Here is a 21843-nt window from a genome sequence, read left to right on the forward strand (position 1 = left end):
GATTTTTGACATGGTAGAATACTGGGTATGTTCCAATTTATGTTTCAAGTGTTCAATTGTAGAAATTTGGGAAATTTTTTCGTTATCTACAAATGGTGTACATGGTGTGCATGGCTATAACTTAATATGACAATCGAGAATGTTCACTAATTCTAATGCACGTATGTTATATGTAATTTTAGGTTTGTGCAACATAATATGGGAGAAGTACTTGTAATGATTTGTCACAATTGAATGTGGGTTGCATCTGATAATGAAAAGGAGTACGTAGGTGCTGAAGAGAAAGGAGTTATCGTGTCTAAATCCATAAATGCATGGACTTTGTGGAGATTGTTTTGAATATTGCGTCTAGTGGTATTTACATGGTAACTCTTGCCTACTGAGTTTCAATGGGGTCGCATGCAAATAAATATGTGATGATTCGGTACGATAATGACGTGCAATAGTTTTTGGAGTATAGCCGGGTAGTTATTGCTACGAGGGTGACACTTATATATGTATTGATACTCGACAACTTAACCAGTATGAACCAACTTCCCACTAACCTCCCATTATGCTCTGATGCAGGGTCTACTTTTGCACCTAAAGTAAGGGTTTTGGGTATTATAGAGGTGTCTTTTCAAGACGGTGATGACATATATTGGGTTACTATGGTGGACTTTGATTCCTAGCATTACGAATTTGATTCAATTGCCGTGAACAAGTATACAAGTGAACATGTCATGTTGATGCCTTACGATAATGAGGTACAACCAAATAGAAGTGTACGTGTCCAAAACCTGAAGCGGAAGAGAAGTACAACCAATGAATCTGTCGGCAATTATGATGGTTATGTGAAAAGGCCCAACCATGGTGTTGACGGAAATGCGGATTGGTAGCCGTTTTTTAGAATGGGCGATCTTTTTGTCGACAAGCATGATCTGTTCCAAAGGCTTTAAGTGAAAGCGATTAAAGGGAATTTTCAGTACCTGGCCAATGTATCTTAGAAGAGGTGTCTCATTGTCAAGTGTAAGGATACCCACTATCTTTGGCATATTTCTACGTATCGGAAAGGCAGTGGCGATTTTAAGATTGCAAAATATGAAGTTTGCCACCATTGTGATTTAGTTCAAGGACTGTCATCCGCAAGTCAACACGTGACTTATCGGTCACATGATGAGGAACAAGTTCAAAGATCCCAATATTGTGTACACTGCTAAAGATGTCGTACGAGATGTTAAAACTACTCTTGGTGTGACAAATATCTATAGGACAGCATCCCGAGCTAGATCAGTCGCATTTGCATCTCGATGCGATTCACCCGATGGAGTCGTATGCCAATCTCCCCACGTATTATGTTGAATTTGAGAGGCTAAATCCAAGTAGCAAGACTGCAATTCTAACTGACGGAGGTCACCACTTTCGGGACTTCTTCTTCACAATTGGTGCGTCAATCAAGGGTTTTCTATCATGGATGCATCCAATTATTGCCATTGATGCATCTCACTAAAAATAAATGTACAAATTTATCCTTTTAGTTACGACAACGTTTAACTGCAACTGCAACATGGTTTTTCAAGCAACTGCATGAAGTGATTGGGGATGTACCAAATTTAATTATAATTTCGGACCGGAACGCAAGCATTTTAAACGTCGTCAATAAGGTTTTTGAAGACACTCAACATGGTTTATGTATGTATCACTTGAAGGGTAATATGAAGGCTAAGCTTCGGCTAAGAAAGAACGACAAGTTTTTCTTCCACTACCTCAAGGCTGCGAAATCGTATTCCTACACTGAGTTTGACACACTTTGTGAAGGTGAAAGAATTGGTGGCAAAATACCTAGTTGATGTGGGAGTAGAGAAGTGGTCGCATGCACGAATAAATGGGAAGAGGTATAACCTATTGGCAACTAACACTGCGGAAAGCATTAATGAAATCACTAATTTTCTTCACAGGGAAAATTGAAAGTAAGTTTTAATTCACAATCGATTAGTAAGAGTTACAATCGTCCACTGCCTCGCTCATTAACCTAATGAATCATACATCATGTAAGGATGAGATTAAAAAGATATAAATGAAATGAGTATGGTTACAATTAATTAATTAGTTAATTAATCATATGAACATTTCATATGTGGCTTTAAATTATTTAGAATTTGTAGGCCCAATGGGCTTTGGTCAGTAAAGCTCACTATGTTTAAGTTGTGTGACAATTTAAACAAAATGGGAAATGAGCCCAATGACAAGGGAAACTGTCCATGTTATAGGAGAGAGTTAATTTCAATTTTGCCACTCAAATGTGGGTGGGTATAAAAAGATATTTATAGCTCTTTCCCCATTACGGTTTCTTTGAGGCAAAGATGGAAACATTTTCTCTCTTTTCTTTCTAAGGAGGCCGGCCATCTAGGAGAGTTTTTCTAGCATCAAAAGTTCTCTTATTTGTCCATCTTGTGTTCACCACACATCCTTGGTGTGGAGACTTAGAGGCACCATCTCTTTGGTGCTTGGAGATTATATTCATTCAATCCTCAAGGAGTAAAGAAGTAAGGAAGAAGCAAAGATCCAAGGTGCAAGGAGAGGACTTGAAGACCCTCCACTTAGATGACTACGTTGTGAAAACAAAGATAAGCTTCAAGGGTGCGAAAGCTCAAACTTTCCTCTTTCATTTTTGCAACGAGTCTTGGTTCACCATCCAATAGGCCTTGAATTTCGGGGGACTTGGGTTTGTTTTGAGTTCAAACTTTCTTTAATTGTTAATATATATGAATGTGTTGCTCAAATAATCTCACTTAGTAAAAAAAAAAAATTCCTTCAGCACCACAATCAAAACTACCATTACCACAACCATCAGTGTCATCACCGTTCCCATAATTCCAATTTTTTTCATCAGGAAATTTTAAATTTCTATGTTTATGAATCTAACAAGAAAATTTGTTGATGTTAATTTATAAATTCTGACATTTTTTCAAATTCTAAGTTTATTTCCTCATCCAAATAGATGTATAGTGAAACTATATACATTTTACATCATCATTTTTAACAAAAGATAATATAACCTACATTAAATTCATCTTTCTCTCATGTACGAGAGATTATTCAATGTGACTGGTATATAAGGTGGTACATCACGTGTCATTATACAAATGATGGGATATGTGTGCTAAAAAGTTAATAACTTAAAAAATAAAATTTCCTACAATTCCTATTAAACCACGTGGTGTACCACTTGTGTTCCGGTCACAATTAAAAATTTCTCCTCATGTATGTCTATTATATATGTAGCATAAAATTAAAAATTAAAAATAAAATTGAAATAGTTTAGGGGTTCGAATGTTGAACTTTATAAGATTGTTGAACTTGAAGTTTGATGGGGCTTCGTATCTTTGAATTGAGATGCTTCTAGAGTTGGGACTGAATCTGTATAACCTTCTCAACTGAACTAGCCCAATCTTTTCGTTTGCAAATTTTCAATTTTGTTAGAAGGCATTCTTGTGTACAACTTCTCGTACCACGTCAACATTGACATGCATAATGGAGACAATCGGTGTTTGGACCCACCAAAATAGGCCCACGTGGGACCCAAATGTAGGAGGTCATTTTGTATGTGGTGGTGGGTGGGGTTGGGGGAGGGGTGGTTTTCTAGGACGACAATGACCTTACATAAGACTATTGTGGTGCTCACCAGATGCTCAACAAAATTTCTCAATTTGTTCAAAAAAAATAAAAATAAAAAAAATTTCTCAATTTATATGCATGCAGCGCAGCACTCCGCAAGGTGCCCATCTAATGCATGATGAAATACCGTAATTCAAAAATGCCATACAAATGAATGAAAGTAGATCAAATTTCCAGTGTTATTTTGGTTTCAAAATAAAATATTAAAAACTTATACACCATCACCCATGGAAATAAAATCCTTGATCCACCTTTGACAAAGTTCAATAGGTGACAACATGTTATATTATTAAAGCGTCTGATTAGGGATGGCAACGGTTCGATTTAGGGACGGAAATGCTATATCCGTCCCCATAACCATGAAAATTAACCATACCCATAACCGCAAAATAACCATCGGGGATTATCCATAACCATATCTACCGGGTAACGAATTTTCAATTGGTTATCGGTTATATCCATCTTCGTAAAAAAAAAAAAAAAAATTATATTCATCCAATTGACACACTATAAATTTTAGTAGATACTAATTTTGCCATTAAATACCCACATCCAATTTCAAAAAACATAACAATATATATTTGAAGTTGTTCGTGATAAGCCAATATGATAAATTGGTCCAATAAAAAAGAAAAAGAGGACAAAACCAAATATGAAGGGAAGATAAAACATGTAAACTAAATATATGACAACAAACAAGAAGACAATTATTGATTTAATTTTGCATAATTCTATGGGCTCATAACATATGTAATAAACTGAAAAACTGACGCTAATTGATAATTTGCATGAATCAAATAACATGAAAAAGAATGAAAGATTACCTATTGAGCTTACAACATGCATCAATTTCTTGACAGTAAGACTTTTGAAGAGAGATGAATCTCATAACCTTGGAACATTTGATAATTGATATATAAAATGATTCAATGAATTAATTGGGTTGAGTATAACAATAAAAATATTGAATTGATGAGGTTGTTGGTATGTCCCATGTATGACGTTTGGTGCATAATAAAGATAGTATAAGGTTTGATGCATGTATAATGAATTAGTACAATAGGGATAGGAATAATTGAATACGTTGTGGGCACTATTCCAAGACTTCGAAAGGCATAATTGAATAAAATATAATATATATCAAATATATATATGTATATAATATTTGGATCGGATTCGGATACGGATATGGATTAGGTACCCCTATAACCATATCCAAAACCATAACCGAATAAAGTTAATGGTTTTTTCCTATATCCAAACCATACCCGTATTTTCATATCCAAATCCAATCCATTCGGACGATTATCCACGGTTATCAGGTTTAACGGTTAGAATTCCCATCCCTACGTCTGATTGATAAAAGTCTATATTCGAGAAATAATTACTGTTACTTGGTGAGCATGCATTAATTGTCATTAGATAAGTTTCCAATGTTCATAATCACTGTTTTCCAAAAAACAAAAATAAAAAATGCTCATAATCACTTCACAATGGTCAACAAAAATGCACTCTTATATATAGTGTCGCTTCCGCCGCTTTGTTTGGTTGATACATTAGATCGGCAGGTCCTGTCGGGTCAAACTCGAAAGGTCCGGTAGCATCATATGGAGATTGAATCTACGCGCCTTGTGGCAAGGCGCGTACGGAGGAAACAATCAGTTTGATTATGGGTGAAGCATGCCAGATTTGCCGACGCTATTTGAGCGTAAGCATGTTGGTTGAGAAAGAAGCTGGGAATCCCATTTTTGTTCAGCCGTTTTTCTTGATTCGTTCAATTCAACTCTTTCTTCCGCTTTTATCTGTTGTAAATTGCAGTCCAAGTTCTTCACTTTTCACAACAATCAAACTCACCCAGTTGGTATTTACCCCAATTCTTTTCCGGGTAACAGATTCTTGGGTTCTTGAAAGGAAAGGACTAGTGGGTTGGTGAGCTTTCTTCTTATTCTTTTCTGGGTGATGAGTTTTTTATGTAAGGAAACATGGGGTTTTTTCCCTGACCCAGTAAGAATCCGTTACTTTTCCGGGTTTTAAGAGGAATAATCAGATGAGGGATTTTCCTGGGACGCCTGGGACTTTGACTGGTATTTTTCTTTCTCAAATCACTGATTTCTTATTAGATTTTGATTGCAGAAGAACAGATTTCTGGCTAGACTGTAGTGTTTATAGAGAATGAGTCAACTGAACGGACACACTTTCGGGATACGTAAATATTTAAATGTAAGCAGAAAGAATTGGGAAGTTCCTCTGCAGGAAGTTGAATCTCTGCTGAAATTTTGACTACTTCCTTAATATGACATGAGAAGTCAATTAGCATTATTAGAATGTCTTCATTGGCCTTGTTGAATTGGTTGCTATCAGCTCAATTCTGCGTAACTCGATTATATAGGTTTCAGATTTCAGCTTCTTTTGGTTGATAGAATTAAGCACTTACGAGTTTCTAAGCCGTATAATTGAGTCGCTGCCACTATACTGCAATGCCAATTTCATCCAGCTATGATGCATCACATGGCGTTTCTTGGACCGTAAGTTGTCCGGTATTGGTTTAAGACAGTGCTGATTTTGTAGCTACCTGACTTCAATGGGTCTGCAACTGATCTGGAGTTTAGTACTTGCACTGCTACATGTATACTCCTTGGTGAAAATGAAGGTCCTCCACAACCCTGTATTGGTTAGCCTCTTTGTTGTTGGAGACTGGGTCAGCCTCTATAAATCCGCGACTTTGTTTTCCTCTTACATGAAATCTGTGTTCGTACTTCATAGCGCTTGCGGTTTAACAGCTTACTCGTTGAATGTTTCAATAGGTTACAGCAACATTGTCTCTTGCAGCAGCTTCGGCCTCAGCAGGCATAACCGTGTTGTACTTTAGTGATCTCCGGAGAGGAATGCCAGAAATACCAAATTGCAGTTGGTTTGGCGTACATGAGCTGGTTAACAATTGCAATTTCTTCTCTGATTATGCTCTGGCTATTAGCAGCATGTTAGATAGTCCTCCTCTGTCATACATATTTCTCTTTCTCTTTACAACAAAAACAAGAAATTGCAGTGTCTATAGAAAAGGAAACAAACTTGATAGCGCATAGCGGTAGAATACTCCAAATCTACTTTCATTATGTGCAGTTAGATCAGTTGGAAAAGAGTTGTCTCAACTGGAATTGTAGAATTGTTACTTGTAGAGTGGAATTAATAGTAAAGAGAATATTACTACTTTTTTTTGTCGAATTTGTCAAAATTGGCGATGATCCGAATTGATTAGTGAATATTACTTGGTACCTTAAATTTGAGGAGTTGATCCTGAAGAAATTGGGATTTCATCATAAAACCAATTGGAAATATACACGTATGATCGTTTGGCTTCACACGTGGGACGACTTGCTCTGATACCTTGAAGAAATTGGGGTTCCACAATAAAACCAATTGGTAATATGGGGAAAAGGCCAACTACTTATAAGAACATGCAAAGATTTTCTTCTCATCAATGTTGGATTCATTTTCAACAAATCTTCCATGACTGCAACATGTGAAAACAATAAAAGAAAAATCTTATGCACCATGTGTCACACTCTAGTGAGAAACGGGGATAGAGATTTTCAAAATATATACAAAAACTTAAAAAATAAATAAATAAATAAATTGTATTATTGGTGTGGCATCTTACTGGTAGTCTAGTACATATTAATTAGGTTTTTTTTTCTTTTTAAATAACATATGCTAAGAGCAGGTTTGATATTGATGTGCTTTGAAAAAAAGTTACTTCTGCTGTACTGTGAGAATAAGCAGCTGTGAAATAAAGCAGCAGAGTGTTTGGTAAACTTTTTTGTAAAAGTGCTTTTGAAAAAAAAAAAGCAGTATTATAGTGTTTGGTAAACTTTTATGTAAAACAGATGTGAAAAACAGTCGGTTTTTCAAAGCTGGGTTTTGCAGGTTCTTGTTTTTGGCTTTTTTTCACCAAAAACTGTGAAAAAAAGCTGAAACTGAATGTTTACCAAACACAAAAATAGTTCCTAGCTTTTTTTGATACCAGCTTTTTTTTCAGAATCACCTCAGTACCAAACCAGACTTAAGTCTTGCGCAACTTTTGTGTAGATGCTTCAAGGGAACAATATTGGATGGGTGTCTTTTCTTTCCTTTCAAAACAAAGAAATTTCAATAGTATAAACACAATGCCATCCACTTTGAGTGGTCCTCACCTCACTCCTCATGCTAGTGTGTCTACTTGATGCTGGATCCCACTTGAAGTATGTTAATTATTTTATACCAAAATCCACACGAACCCATAGCTCTCTGAAATTATTTCCTTTTAATTATTGAATTTTTCGCCACACGTCTAATTTTCATTTATCCAGTAGATATTATAAATTGGAACATAGTAAAATTTTGACCATCTTCCTCTAACCAATGTTCAACAAAAACAAAAAAGACTTCCTCAACAAGAACAACTCACATGTCTCATGTTAATATACCCTACCAGCGTCATATGAGGTCATAGAATTCAAATGATTTTTTTTTTTTTTTTTTTTTTTGAACAAACGATAGTATTTACACTAAGGGATGGAGAAGCGGGCTAAGCCTTACAATGGGTTTGCCATAATAATGTGGTTCAACTTCGCATTTGACAATAATCGAACCTAAAACCTCTCACTTTTAAGTGAAGAGAGATACTACTAGACCATAATGATAAGTGGCAAAATTCAAATAAATTGAAGTGGGATGTATTGTTGTACTCCTAGAATGGAGATATAGAAAGGCATATGAGTTATCATACTTGCATATCCACCATTTGAGCAAGAGTCTTGTACAACGGTACAACAGTTGAAATAGCGCTCGTGGACAGCTAGCTCGACACAATCATAACATGAATGTCACTAAGGACCTACTAAAAAAAAAATCCTTGACTTGTGATGTTTAGTGAATATGCAGAATGAGGAATACTAGTAACCTTCTTATTCTTCCTTTAGGGCTCCTCCTTCTATCCTGCAGAAGGTCACCCTTCAATGATCAAATTTGCCAGATACCAATCAAATCCAAAAATCGTTTAGTCATCTAATGATTATCCAATAAATAGACAAACCATGTTATTGAATTTTATTTTTATTATTTATTATACAATGAATTGGTAATGAACTCATCATTCACTGGACCATAGTATTGAATCACACCATGCTATTGAGTCATATACATAAAAACTTGACAACATTAATCGAGTTTAACGATTTTTGATTTGGTTACATTTTTGTAAAATTGATGATTAAAGGGTGAACTAGAAAGTAAGCGGTTCCAATCTTTGAGCAACATTGCAGAATGAAAATGAGAACTAAGAAGATCCAACTGAGAAGGATAGTAGCCTCCCATAACAAAATATGTAAAATATAGGTGACCAATTTTATGAAATAGATAAATACATGATGATTATTTGCAATCAAATCAATAATAAAGTTCTCATTGCTAATGAGATTCTCTAATGGTTCCCCAAAATTAATGATGCAAAAGTCATATTTCCGAATGGCTGCAATGAAAAAGAATAGGCAGACAAAAAGCTACTTTCACAGGACAGAATACGCAAAATCACAGAATGATGGAAAAGTCTTTATGATACATAAAAAAAATCTTCTCTAATTGGAACTTAGAAGTTACTTTACAATCTTGAAATAATATTGGATTAATATATATTTGCCATTTGAGCAAACATGGGATCGAATTAAGCTAGTAGATTAATCAAGAACCTCATACTGTCAACATGAAACAAGAATCCGGTCCATCATGCCCTATATGAACGTATACATGCATGATATGCTTCTCCAGTTTGTCTAGAATTGAAATAGAAGAAGGAAGAAAGGCGGCCGCCAACCAGAGGAGGTTACGGCACACGAGTTACGTAGTAGTAACCTCAAGGGACTATATAGAAAGTTCAAGCCACACTTCCTCATGCTTTTAGCACAGATGGGGTATACATTTCTGTATTTTATAACTGAAGCGTCCTTCAATCATGGGATGAACCCTCACGTCTACATAACTTATCGACATATTGTGTCTGGCATATTGATGCTCCCTTTTGCTTATTTTCTTGAAAGGTATCTGTATGTGTGTAAAGTTGCATTTATACTTGCATACGGCAACATTTTTGAGTCTGACAGCCTAACAAAATATGTTAGACTGTCTGATAATAAAATATTTTCCGATTCTTCATACATGTTAATTTGTGAATCTTTTACCCTCCTGCAGAAAAGAGAGACCAAAGCTCACATTTGCTCTTTTCTTGGAACTTTTTTCACTTTCTTTTCTGGGGTAAGAACATGTAGAATTTTTATGAAAAAGAACATGTAGAATTAGAACCCATATATGCTTCTGTTCAAGGCTTAAATTAAAACGCTAATTAAGCTCACTTTTTCCTTCTTTCTTTCCAATGGTTATAGGGTGGGTTTGACATTAAACATGAACTTTGCAAGCTTAAGATACACCTCTCCGACCTTCCTTGCATCAATGGTCAACACCATAGTTTCCCTAACCTTTGTAATTGCAGTTGTACTGAGGTTAGTAAGCCTACTTATTCGTATATAAATCCAAGGCATTAATTCACATTTTATCCTTAAGAGATTACTTTTTCAGGTTGGAGGTTCTTTACCTTCGAAATCCTCGAGGGTTAGCAAAAGTTTTCGGTACCCTATTCTCCTTAGCTGGTGTGATGACCATGACATTGTACAAGGGGCCTATTATCAGAAATTTATGGCCTGCACTAATCCATGTTGAAGGAAAATCCTCCATCCATGAGAACTGGTTGAAGGCTTCAATACTAACTGTTACAAGCTGCATAACATGGTCAGCATGGTACATCATGCAGGTTTCACTCCTTACTCAAAACTATACTTACAAATATACATATATATGTCGAATTGTTTTCTAATGAAGTAATGAAGTTAACCGAAAGTGAGATGTTATTGTCTCTCCAAAAAAGTTATCATATTTTCTCTGCTGTGAAAAAATAAGCTAAAGAGTGCAAAATGACTTTTTTGGAATGCTAATAACAATGCTCTAACCTAAAATTTTAAAAGTGTAGTTATCCAAAGAATATGTGGCCGAGCGCACATATTGATCACAATCTCAACCCTCTCAACCACCTGAATACAACATTCACCAGTTAACTGCAATTTGTTTATTTGTGGTTAACCCACATTACAGAATCCCTGCATATAAGTGAGACTATATATAGAATTTCTGATAATTTATATTGGTGATGTTGGCATGTGATGTATGCAAATAATTTTCTGAAAAAGTTAAACTTATTGTAGGCAATCAAATTGAAAGGATATCCTGCACAACTATCATTGACTACATGGATGAGCTTTATAGGGGCAGCACAATCGGCTGTCTTCACCGTGTGTATAGAACATAGACGAGCTGCTTGGACAATCGAATTCAACATTGACCTCTGGTCGATATTATATGTTGTAAGTATCGGGATTTTCTGAAAACGACCGTGAAATTACGACCCATTTTGTACCATTTTGGTTTTTAGTTTTCATTGTTTTAGATGGAGATAGAAGATGGGAGGGAGGTGGAAGAAATGTACGTGAAATGCTACATAAAATGTTTACTAAAAACTTAAAACTAAATAGTTATTGGTAGGACTAATCTAATGTGGTGTGCATGGCAGGCGGTGGTGTGCTCAGGTCTAATAATCTTCATTCAACTATGGTGCACAGAAGAGAAAGGGCCAGTTTTTGTGACCATGCTTAATCCTGTTTCAACAATTTTGGTGGCTGTTTTAGCTTACTTTGTCCTAGGTGAAAGACTTTATACTGGCAGGTAATTTCTTTTTTGTTTTACTTATGCAATCTAATATGATTTTGCTGATAATCGCATGTAATCTAGAGTTTAACTTAATGGTACCCGATTAAGAGAATGGACTATGCCAATTTTCCTCCGTATGCAAAACAAAACTTTTGTATAATGCACATCAGTGAACCACATTATGTGACCGTACACCACCACGTTGTGTTACAATCCTGGATTTATCTAAAATTTCATGTGTGGTTTGTTCAGCATAGTAGGGGCCTTCATTTTCATCCTTGGGCTGTACTTGCTGCTGTAGAGAAAAGATAGTGATGAAGTTTACGTCAAGGCGGAAGAGTCATCTTATCAGACAACACATGAAGAGCATAATTAAGGATAATGGCATACAGAAAATCACTCCAGCTAACAAGAATGTGCAGCATGGTGAACCATAAAGATCAGATTGGATCCTTCCCTGGAATCCATCGAGAAGGAAATCACGAATCAAAATTGAACACTTCAAAACTAAAAGCAGATGATGAAGGTGATAAAGAAAAGCTAGTTGAGTGACAAACATGGGAGCAAGAAAATGAAGTCTGCTTTAACCCTTGTTATAGCAAGAAATAAATTCGTGATCGTTTCCGCGGGAAGAGGCTGCACATATTTCAGCCCTTCATGCTCAAAATCTAAATTGTTTTGATGATTTAATTTGGACTGAAGAAGTACTCTTTAATTTGATTATGTTACAAGTTCTCACTAGTACCAAAAAACATACTTGCGCGACGAAATATATTACATCGCGCAAAAACGTTTCCCGTGACGTTGACAAAGAAGCGTCATGCTATCACTTTTTTGCGCGACAGGCCATTAGCGGACGAAGCGTTCCATCATGCAAAATGTTTTAGAGCGACAAAGGTACACATTTGTCACACAATGTTTGGAAAAAGGCGGTAAAATCCTGGTTTGGCACCAGAAAATTGCGCGACGGACCAAATGTGCCGACCAAAGGGTTTTTGCGCGACAAACTAACCAATGCGCCGTGCAAAGGGATTTTGCGCGATTGACCAACCAATGCATCGGGCAAATGGTTTTTGCGCAGCAGTCAAATATGTCGCGAAAATGGTTTTTGCACGATGTTATAGTTCTCCATTGCACAAAGACCTTATGCAGGACACGCTTGGTCCGTCGCGCAATTTTCTGGAAAGAAACACAGTACTGTTTTGCGCCAAACAATATGCGCACTCATGCACTCGTGAAATTGAATGAAAACCTTAAAAAGAAAACCACTAGTGTAAACATTTTAAATTGAATAGATGGGTCTCTAATGTTATATTTTTATGGTTAAAAAATTGTATAGATGTTGCAATTCGGGACATTATTGTACCTAAGGATACTGATCTTCATATCCTGACTGAGACCCTGGATTAGACGCTCGATTGTCATCATGGCAACATTGTTCGGGGGATAGGGAAAGTGCAGGTTCGCGAGATAGGTGTTTCCTCTTCCAGATCGACCACAGGACAGGTCATCACCCCCTGATAGAGGAAGTGGTAACCCTGAAAGATAAGATTGTGGGTCAGGAAGCCCAGCTTGCTGCTCGAAAAGCCTAGACAGAGAGCCAAAATGCGGCCCAGGACGAGAAGATGAGCATGATCTTATGGGCCTTCGAGCTGTCTGGCCACCAAATCCTGATGCCAACACCTGATCTTGCTCCACCTTCGACCTCCCAGGGGCTTCATCTAGTCGATACCCAATAGCCTGATGCATCAAACTCGAACGACTATTTGTTGTAGTTCTTTTTGTCTATTCGGGCAACTTATACGTACATTTTCATATATTTTATAATTAAATAATTTTTCTTGGTTTATTAATTATTGTTTATAATTTAATTAGAATATTTATAAAAATTAAGTTAAAAATATATTGTCAAAAAATAAAATAAAAATTACAATAACTTTGTGTGACGATGGCGTAATATACGTCATGCAAAAGGGTTTTGCGTGACGACAATAACCTACATTGCGCACCTATCCTTGCGCAACAATGAAAGTAAGCTACGCCGCGCAAAACCTAAGCAGTAGGGGGCCTAAGTTCATGATCACGAGATGTATCACGAGGCCAATGAAGGAAAATAGTGATAAGAACCTGCTCAACCTAGACAGTACAGCAATGGAGAATTGGATGAAATAAAAGAGAGAGACGACGAACGAAGAACTCGTGCCTATTTTTTATTTAATAAAACTGATATATCCATTAGAGAAGCAACACAGCCATTGCTCCCTTTAAGTAGCCACTCCACTTATAAATGCTAACTTAGCATTCCTTTACATAACTAACTCACTAAAGGACAAACCCTTTTAACGACTGGAATTACAAATAGAAATAATAAAATTCATTTCCTAACATCACTCCCTCCTTAAAATCAACCTTCTTCACAAGGTTTAGAGTTGAAATTCTGGGAACTTAGCATGAAAGTCATCATAATCCTCCCAAGTAGTTGTGCTCTCTTCTTGCCCGACCCACTATACTAGCAACTGAACACCTGCCTTGTCTCTTTTCTTGTAAATTCTTCTGGCGAGTATTGCCAATGGTGCATCTGTGGGGTGAGAATCTTGCATTTGAACTACATCTATCAAGGGTGGCAATGTTGTTACTTGTAGATCCACATTTCCCAGTGCCTCTTAAGGCAGCTAACATGAAAAATTGGATGAATTTTTGTTCCTTCAGGCAGTTTGAGCTTGTAAGTAACAAGTTTCACTCTCTCTAACACTTCATAAGGGCCATAATATTGAGGGTATAGTTTGTGATGAACATGTGAAGCCAATGTTTGTAACTGATATGGCAGCAACTTGAGATAGACTAAGTCACCAACAAAAAACTCCTTCTTAGTTCTCTTCTTGTTTGCTTGAACTGCCATTCTATTCTGAGCCATTGCTAAGTTATACCCGAGTATAGTAAGCACCTTATCTCTCTCCATCAATTCTTGTTTCACAGAGTCCAGTTTTGCAGTGCCTTACTCATAGGAAATAACATGAGGAGGAGGATATCCGTATAACAATTCAAACGAAATGAATTTTGAAGAGGTATGATAGGAAGTGTTATAATTCCATTTGGCCTATGGTAACCATTTAACCCAGTCTTTAGGCTTATTTCCCACAAAGCACCTCAGGTAAGTCTCAACACCTCTATTGACCACCTCAGTTTGTCCATCACTCTGAGGATGGTACCCAGAGTTCATGCAAAGTTAGGATCCTTGCAACTCATTCCAAAAATAGCTCAAAAATAATAGATCTCTGTCACTCACAATTGTGGATGGCATTCCATGTAGCTTAAATATGTTGTCAACAAACAACTGAGCAACAGTTAGGGCAATGTAGGGATGAGCTAAAGCTAAGAAATGAGCATACTTAGTCAACCTATCCACTACCACTAGAATGACAGTTTTGCCTTTGCAAGGGGGTAACCCCACAATGAAGTCTATACTTATATCAGTCTTAATTTTTTGAGGGATTGGCAAAGGTTAAAGTAGACCCGATGGAGATAGAGTTTCATAATTTTTTGTTGGCAAGTATTACATTCTGAGATGTAGGTTTTAATGTCACTTTTCATACCTGGCCAATAAAAACCCCTTTTTAGCCTTTGGTAGGTCTTTAAAACCCCTTGGTGACTTGTTATAGGTGTTAAATGGTATTCAACTAAGAGCCTAGCCTTCCAAGTGGAATCAAGGCTGAGAACTATCCTGGAATTGTACTTTAGTAGGCCATTGTCAACATGATAATGGGCTAACTTAGAACCATTGGATACTTATTTCCCATGATCTGTAATCTCCACCAATCTTTGCTTGATCCAAACATCCCCTTCATTGTACCTTCTTAACTCGTCTAACCACCCAAAATAGGGGTAAAAGGTAGCCTGACAACTTATTGATTCTCTTAAAGCATTGAGTATCAAGATATGTGTCCTATCCTCTAGAAAGAGCATCAACAACTATGTCATCAGCATCATTCTTAAAGTGGATTTCATAATAAAACCCCATCAATTTAAACAACCACTTCCGTTGGAATACTATGTGAGCCTTTTGGTCAAGGAAGTATTTTAAACTGCAGTGATCAGTCTTGATTATAAAGTGCGTACCTTGCAGATAGGACTGCCATTTCTTGACAGCATGGACAATTGCAATGAGTTCTCTCTCATAGGTGGAGAGAGATTGATTCTTAGGTCACAAGGCTTGACTAGTAAATGCAATTGGTCTCCCTTGTTGCTGCAAAACTGTACCAATCCAAGTATCAGAGGCATCACATTCCAACTCAAATGGCAGTGTAAAATTTGGTAGAGCTAGGACCTGTGGGGAGGTCATGGTATCCTTGAGCTTCTGGAAAGCTTCTTCAGCTTTTGTAGTCCACATAAATTATTCTTTCTTAGTCATTTGATAGAGTGGTTGGCAAATTTTGCCAAAACCTAGCATAAATTTTCTGTAATAACCTATGAGCCCAAGGAAACCTCTTAACTTTTTCTTTGTATTAGGCTTAAGCCATTCCAGTATAGCCTGAATTTTGGAGGGATCAGTCTCCACACCCTTGCTTGATATGACATAGCCCAAATACTTCACTCTACTCTGTCCAAAAGCACATTTCTACTTTTTAACATAAAGTTGTTGCTGCTGCAAAACTACAAATGCTGTTTTAAGATGCAACAGATGATATTCCCAAGTCTTACTATAAACTAGTATGTCATCGAAGAACACAAGAATGAATTTCCTCAAATAGGGCCTAAATATATCATTCATGAAACTTTGGAAGGTTGTTGGGGCATTAGTGAGCCCAAAAGGCATTACTAGAAACTCATAGTGACCTTCATAGGTTCTGAATGCAGTTTTTTCAATATCTTGAAAATGCATCAAAATCTTATGATAGCCTAACCTTAAATCAAGCTTAGAGAAAAACCTAGCACTATGTAATTCATCTAAGAGGTCATCAATCAAGGGAATAAGGTACTTGTCCTTGATTGTTATGGCATTAAGTTCCCTGTAATCCATACACATTCTCCAGGTTCCTTCTTTTTTCTTCACAAGGAGAATTGGACAAGAGAAGAGACTGTGACTTAGCCTGATAAAACCAGCCTTAAGTAGTTTTTGGACTGCCTTCTCAATTTCAATATTTTGTAAAGGGCCATAGTGGTAGAGTCTTATGTTAGGGGGTTTGGATCCAGGAATTAGTGGAATCTAATGATTGTGAACCCTACTAGGTGGTAGTGCGGTAAGTAAGGCAAAGATAGTCCCAAACTACCCTAAGACTTCTTGTAGTTGTTTGAGATACAATGAATTTAGATCATAGCCTTCAACCAACCTTCCTTCCATGGAGTAAAGGAATAGTCCCAAATTTAAGTTGGAAATCTCCTTGTCAAGATGTTGGAGAGTCACCTCTGGGATTAATGGAGCAATTGAATCATTGTGACTAAGTTTGTACTGAAAACCATTCTTGGCAAATTCCATAGTTAGTAACTGGAAATCCTGAATAACCGGATTTACTGAGGAAAGCCATTGAACCCCCAATATTATGTCACACCATCCTAGTGGCAAGGAATACAGATCCACAACACAGTCATAACCTCCAATAGACAAAGCAGCATTGACGCAACAACCTTAACTACTAACCTTACCCCCATCTACAATCATTACTTCAAATGGTATAGTGGGTTGAGTGTGCCAAGTAAATTTCCTAAGGAGTCTGGAGTCCACAAAATTATGTGTACTACCAGAATCCAAAAGTACTGTAACCTGTTGACCATTCACCGAGCCTATGACCTTCATTGTTTTCACAGTGGTCTTAGCTAGTGTCCCATAAAATGCACATTCACTAAGTTCCATCTTTATAACTCAGGAGGTGGTTCCTCTACTAGAGCAGTGGTAATCTCATCTTTAAAGTACACTAAGTCAAGCATGAGAAGTTTCTTGTTAGCACACTTATGTCCCCTGCTCCATTTTTCATCACAAAACCAACAATCGCCATTCTTTCTTTTTTTTGTGATCTCCTTCGGAGACAACCTCTTCACAAGAAAATTAAAGGGTTTAGTATTAGGAGTGGTGAGTGGTGCAGGAAATGGGTGCAAAGAGCGAGTCTGGGGTGAAGGCTTAACAGAGCTACTATTCAGATCACACAATTTAGCATCAATTTGTAAGGCAATTGAAATAACATCATGCACATTAGAGGTTCACAACAGTTTAACATCATATCTCAATTCACGTTTCAAGCCTCCCAAGAAGCAACTCTTTAACAAAATAGGCCCTAAATCATGAGTTCGATTTGCCAAACGCCTAAACTCAGTGATTTAATCTTTAAGAGTACCTAATTGTTTCAATTTGAAGAGTGCTTCAGCACTGTCTTCAAATTCTGAGGGCCTAAATTCTCTGCAAAATGCGTGGGTGAAAGCCTTCCAACGAGGAGTGGTTTATAACCAGTCGTGCCATCGAAACCACTAGAATGGCTTCCTTTTCAAGTGGAATGAAACTGTCAAGACCTTATGTAGCTCAGGAATGGAATAGTAAGTGAAAAATTGCTCCACTTTGTATATCCAAGCAAGTAGATCTTCATTAGGAATGAATCTAGGAAAATCGATGCGAGGCCGCCAATTTTGGTGTGGAGAAGGTAGGGGTCGTGTTCGCCGAAATCGGGAGAATCGGCGATGACGGGTTAGGAAGGAGGATCGGCATTGTAAAAGGAACCCCCACCCCACGAGAACAAGCCATCTCACAATAGAATTGTTCCAAGAACATCGCCATTTCCAAATCAATGGATTCAGAGAGTCCAGCAAAAGAAGACTCCAAGGCAGCAACTTAAGCATCCATTTAAGATAATTGAGTGTTGGGATTGTAGTGGGGCATGCATAGAAAGACCAGGATCGAAAGTGGGTGATACCAATGATAAGAACCTGCTCAACTTAGACAGTACATCAATGGAGAATTGGATGAAATAGAAGAGGGAGACGACAAGTGAGGAACTCATGCCTATTTTTTATTTAATAAAATGATATATTCGTTAGAGAAGCAACACAACCATTGCTCCCTTTAAGTAGTCTCTCCACTCAGAAATGCCAACTCAGGATTCCTTTACATAACTAAATCACTAAGGGACAAACCCTTTTAACGACTGGAATTACAAATAGAAATAATAAAATGCATTTCCTAACAAATAGTGCCACATCGGGACCAGACCATAGCTAGGATAGACTGCCATCTTGTTTGCCCCAGGATGATATGCAGTTGGCACCACTGGGTGGTTTAGAACAAACCCAGAAGGTGAAATTTCCATACTTTTCAACTGCTACTCCAACCGTTCTTTATCTGCTTTCTGTACAAGTTTCTCTTCACGAAATTCATTCTTCTACAGTCAACTAAGTGAGTACTCAAAATTTATATCGTACTGATTCTCAAATAATTTTCTTAAATCCTTGCATCCAAATACACCCTTAAGTTAATACCTTCGATTAACTGCAACATATTGGAAACCAGTCCATCGTCACAATATAATGGGGTAAAAGTTCTAACTCCAAGAAAGAACCTAACATAATGTTACAAAGGATAGACACAGGCTTACAAGCATTGTTCTCAAAATCTCTGCCTAGGCCCCGCCTAGACGCTAGGCGGTTGGCCACTGCCCCGATTAATGCATGGGCGTTAGAAAATTAAGAAATGGCACTTAAACCTACTGACACGCCTACCTAGCCTACCCAAACCTACCTAGACACCCGCCTAGGTTGCAACTCACTTAGACAGAAAATTGATAACTTTCATTTTGCATTTTATTTTTTTCAATAAATTGTAGGAGACTTGTTGAATACTTAAACGAACAGACATTTTATGCTTGTTCCCCATGTTTTCATTATGTTCCAATACTTCATAATATATATATGTCATTCTATTTTGTAGTTTATGATGTAATTATATATATTTTAAGTATAAAGATACACTTATTTTGCACGAAATATAATAGATTTAGTTAAATCCGCCTAGTCTGCCTAGTCCGCCTAGGCACCCGCTTAGGCCCCACCTAGGCGCTAGGCGCCAGCCCACCGCTCAATTAGCGCCTAACGCCTTTTAGAATCTTGCTTACAAGACACATAAATAAGATTTAACACATTGAGAATTTACGTGTTTCGAAGTGGGAAGAAATTGATCTAAAGATTAGCAAGCAGTAACACAACAGATTATATCTGGTACCAATAGGGCAGATAAATTAATGATATAACATCTGAGCAAGGGATATTATGAAGGGAAGTGAATTTCGCATATCTTTTTTTCTCCTCGTACACACCCATGTATAGTTCTAGCCTTTGGATCAGATAAATCAAAAGGGAATAAAAAACACATAAAATAAAGATAAAATTGATTAAGAATGCATTGAATTTCTAAAGGTTTCAAGGAAACCAGAAGAGGAAGAAATACCTCTTGTGGGTGCACTCTTTTTGCGCAACAATGAGAGTAAGCTACATTGTGCAAAAAATTTCGCGAGATGTAGGTTATTGTTGTCGCACAAAGAACTTTTGCGCGACGTATCTTACGCTATCATCGCATAAACCCTTCTTTCACGACCTTTGCGCAAAGGGCTCCACATGATGAAGGTTTAGTCGTTCTAATTCTCAGGCGACGTTTTTTGTCTTTGCGTGACAAACTGTGCTTCGTCACGCAAACTATTATTTGTAGTAATGATCTAGTTCACAATGTTATCAGAACTTTTTTTTTCTATTAATAAAAAATAAATTAAAATAGTTCCTGAAAAATCTATGGTGCAAAGTTCATATTCCAAAAGAATGTAATGACATATGTGATTCCTAACTAAGTAGCACTTTCTATAAACAACAACAAAAAGTAGAGCTTTCGAATATGATTTTTGCGTCATAGAATAAAAAGTGGTCAATTAGGAGACAAGTTTTGCCTCTTTTCACAGAAAAGAATACAAAAATAATGATATTAGATCACATTAGAACTTAATCAAGAACCTGATACTGTCAACACAAACAAGAATCAAGACTGAAATATATATATTCTGTATGAGTGCATGCATGATGTGCTCCTCCAGCGTGTCAAGTATTTAAATAGAAGAGAAGGAAGAAAGAGAAAAACCGGCAGCCGGAGGTGGTTATGGCACAGGAGGAGGGATGTCGTAATCGTGGGAAAGTTTATATGAAGTCCAAGCCACACCTCATCATGGGTTTAGCTCAGGTGGCCTTTACATTTCTATATATTCTCACAGAACCTTCCTTCAATCCTGGGATGAACCCTCATGTCTACGTACTTATCGACACAGTATCAGCCCTAGTGATTTTCCCTGTTGCCTAAAATTATTGAGAGTTATATAAAGCTACATTTGTACTTAATTATAGGGTAACTTTCTTTTTCCATATTTATTGCTTGTTTTGTTTCATCACATCACAGTAAGTACAACATTTTTACATATTCTTTACAACGTAACATGTCAGACTGTCTGATAATAGAAGAACATTTTCCTACACCAATCACAATAACATTAACATTTCTAGTGATGGTTTCTTTTGCCTATGTCCTGCAGAAAAGAGAGACCAAAGCTCACATTTGCTCTTTTCATAGAATTTTTGTTCTTTCACTTCTTGGGTAAGGTGTTTAGATTTTAAAACCCGTATATGGTTCTCATCACAAGGGAATAAATAAAAACCTAATTTATGCGTTGTTTTCAATAGTTGTAGGATAAGTTTGACTTTAAACATGTACTTTGCCAGCTTAAGATACACCTCTCCGACGTTCCATGCATCCATGATCAAAACCATAGCTTCCCTATCTTTCGTAATTGCAGTTGAACTGAGGTTAGTACACCCATTCATCCATAAATTCAAAGCATGAATTCACATTTTATCCTTAACAAACGGCAATTGTTATTAGCACTCTAAAAAGTCATTTTACTTCCTTGTTTATAAAACCTAAAGCAGAAATTGCATTTGAAGAAGCGTAGAATGATTGTCTGGAATGTTAATAGAAGTTATCTTATACACTACTTTTGATTTCGGGCTAGAGGTTCATCTTTGAAGTCCTCACGGGTTAGCAAAAGTTTTGGGCACCGTCATCTCTTTAGCCGGTGTAATGACCATGAAATTCTACAAGCGGCCTATTATGAGAATTTCATGACGTCCATTAATTCATATTCAAGATAAATCCTCCATCCGCAAGAACTGGTTGAAGGGTTTAATTCTAACTGTTGCAAATGTCAATGAGTTCTCCAACAGGGTTAACAAACATTTAGGAAGTGCAGTTAACCGGTAAATATGTGGTGGAGCGTATATCAATTGTCTCAACCGTTGTCACTGTTGAATAAGAAGAGTATCCAAGATAACTCTAATGATCCCAAGAAGAAGAAAATAGAGCACACTCTTAAAGAAAGCTCACAAAAC

General features: G+C 37.0%; 2 pseudogenes; both read left to right on the top strand.

The window, feature by feature from the left end:
• The first annotated feature begins 9442 nt into the window (after positions 1 to 9442).
• Positions 9443 to 11882, top strand: LOC137730756 (WAT1-related protein At4g08300-like; annotated as a pseudogene).
• An 8681-nt stretch (positions 11883 to 20563) lies between these two features.
• LOC137732736 (WAT1-related protein At5g07050-like) lies at positions 20564 to 21715 on the top strand (annotated as a pseudogene).
• The last annotated feature ends 128 nt before the right edge of the window (positions 21716 to 21843 follow it).

This window comes from Pyrus communis, chromosome 4 (genome assembly GCF_963583255.1).
Source record: "Pyrus communis chromosome 4, drPyrComm1.1, whole genome shotgun sequence".
Lineage (NCBI taxonomy): Eukaryota > Viridiplantae > Streptophyta > Magnoliopsida > Rosales > Rosaceae > Pyrus > Pyrus communis.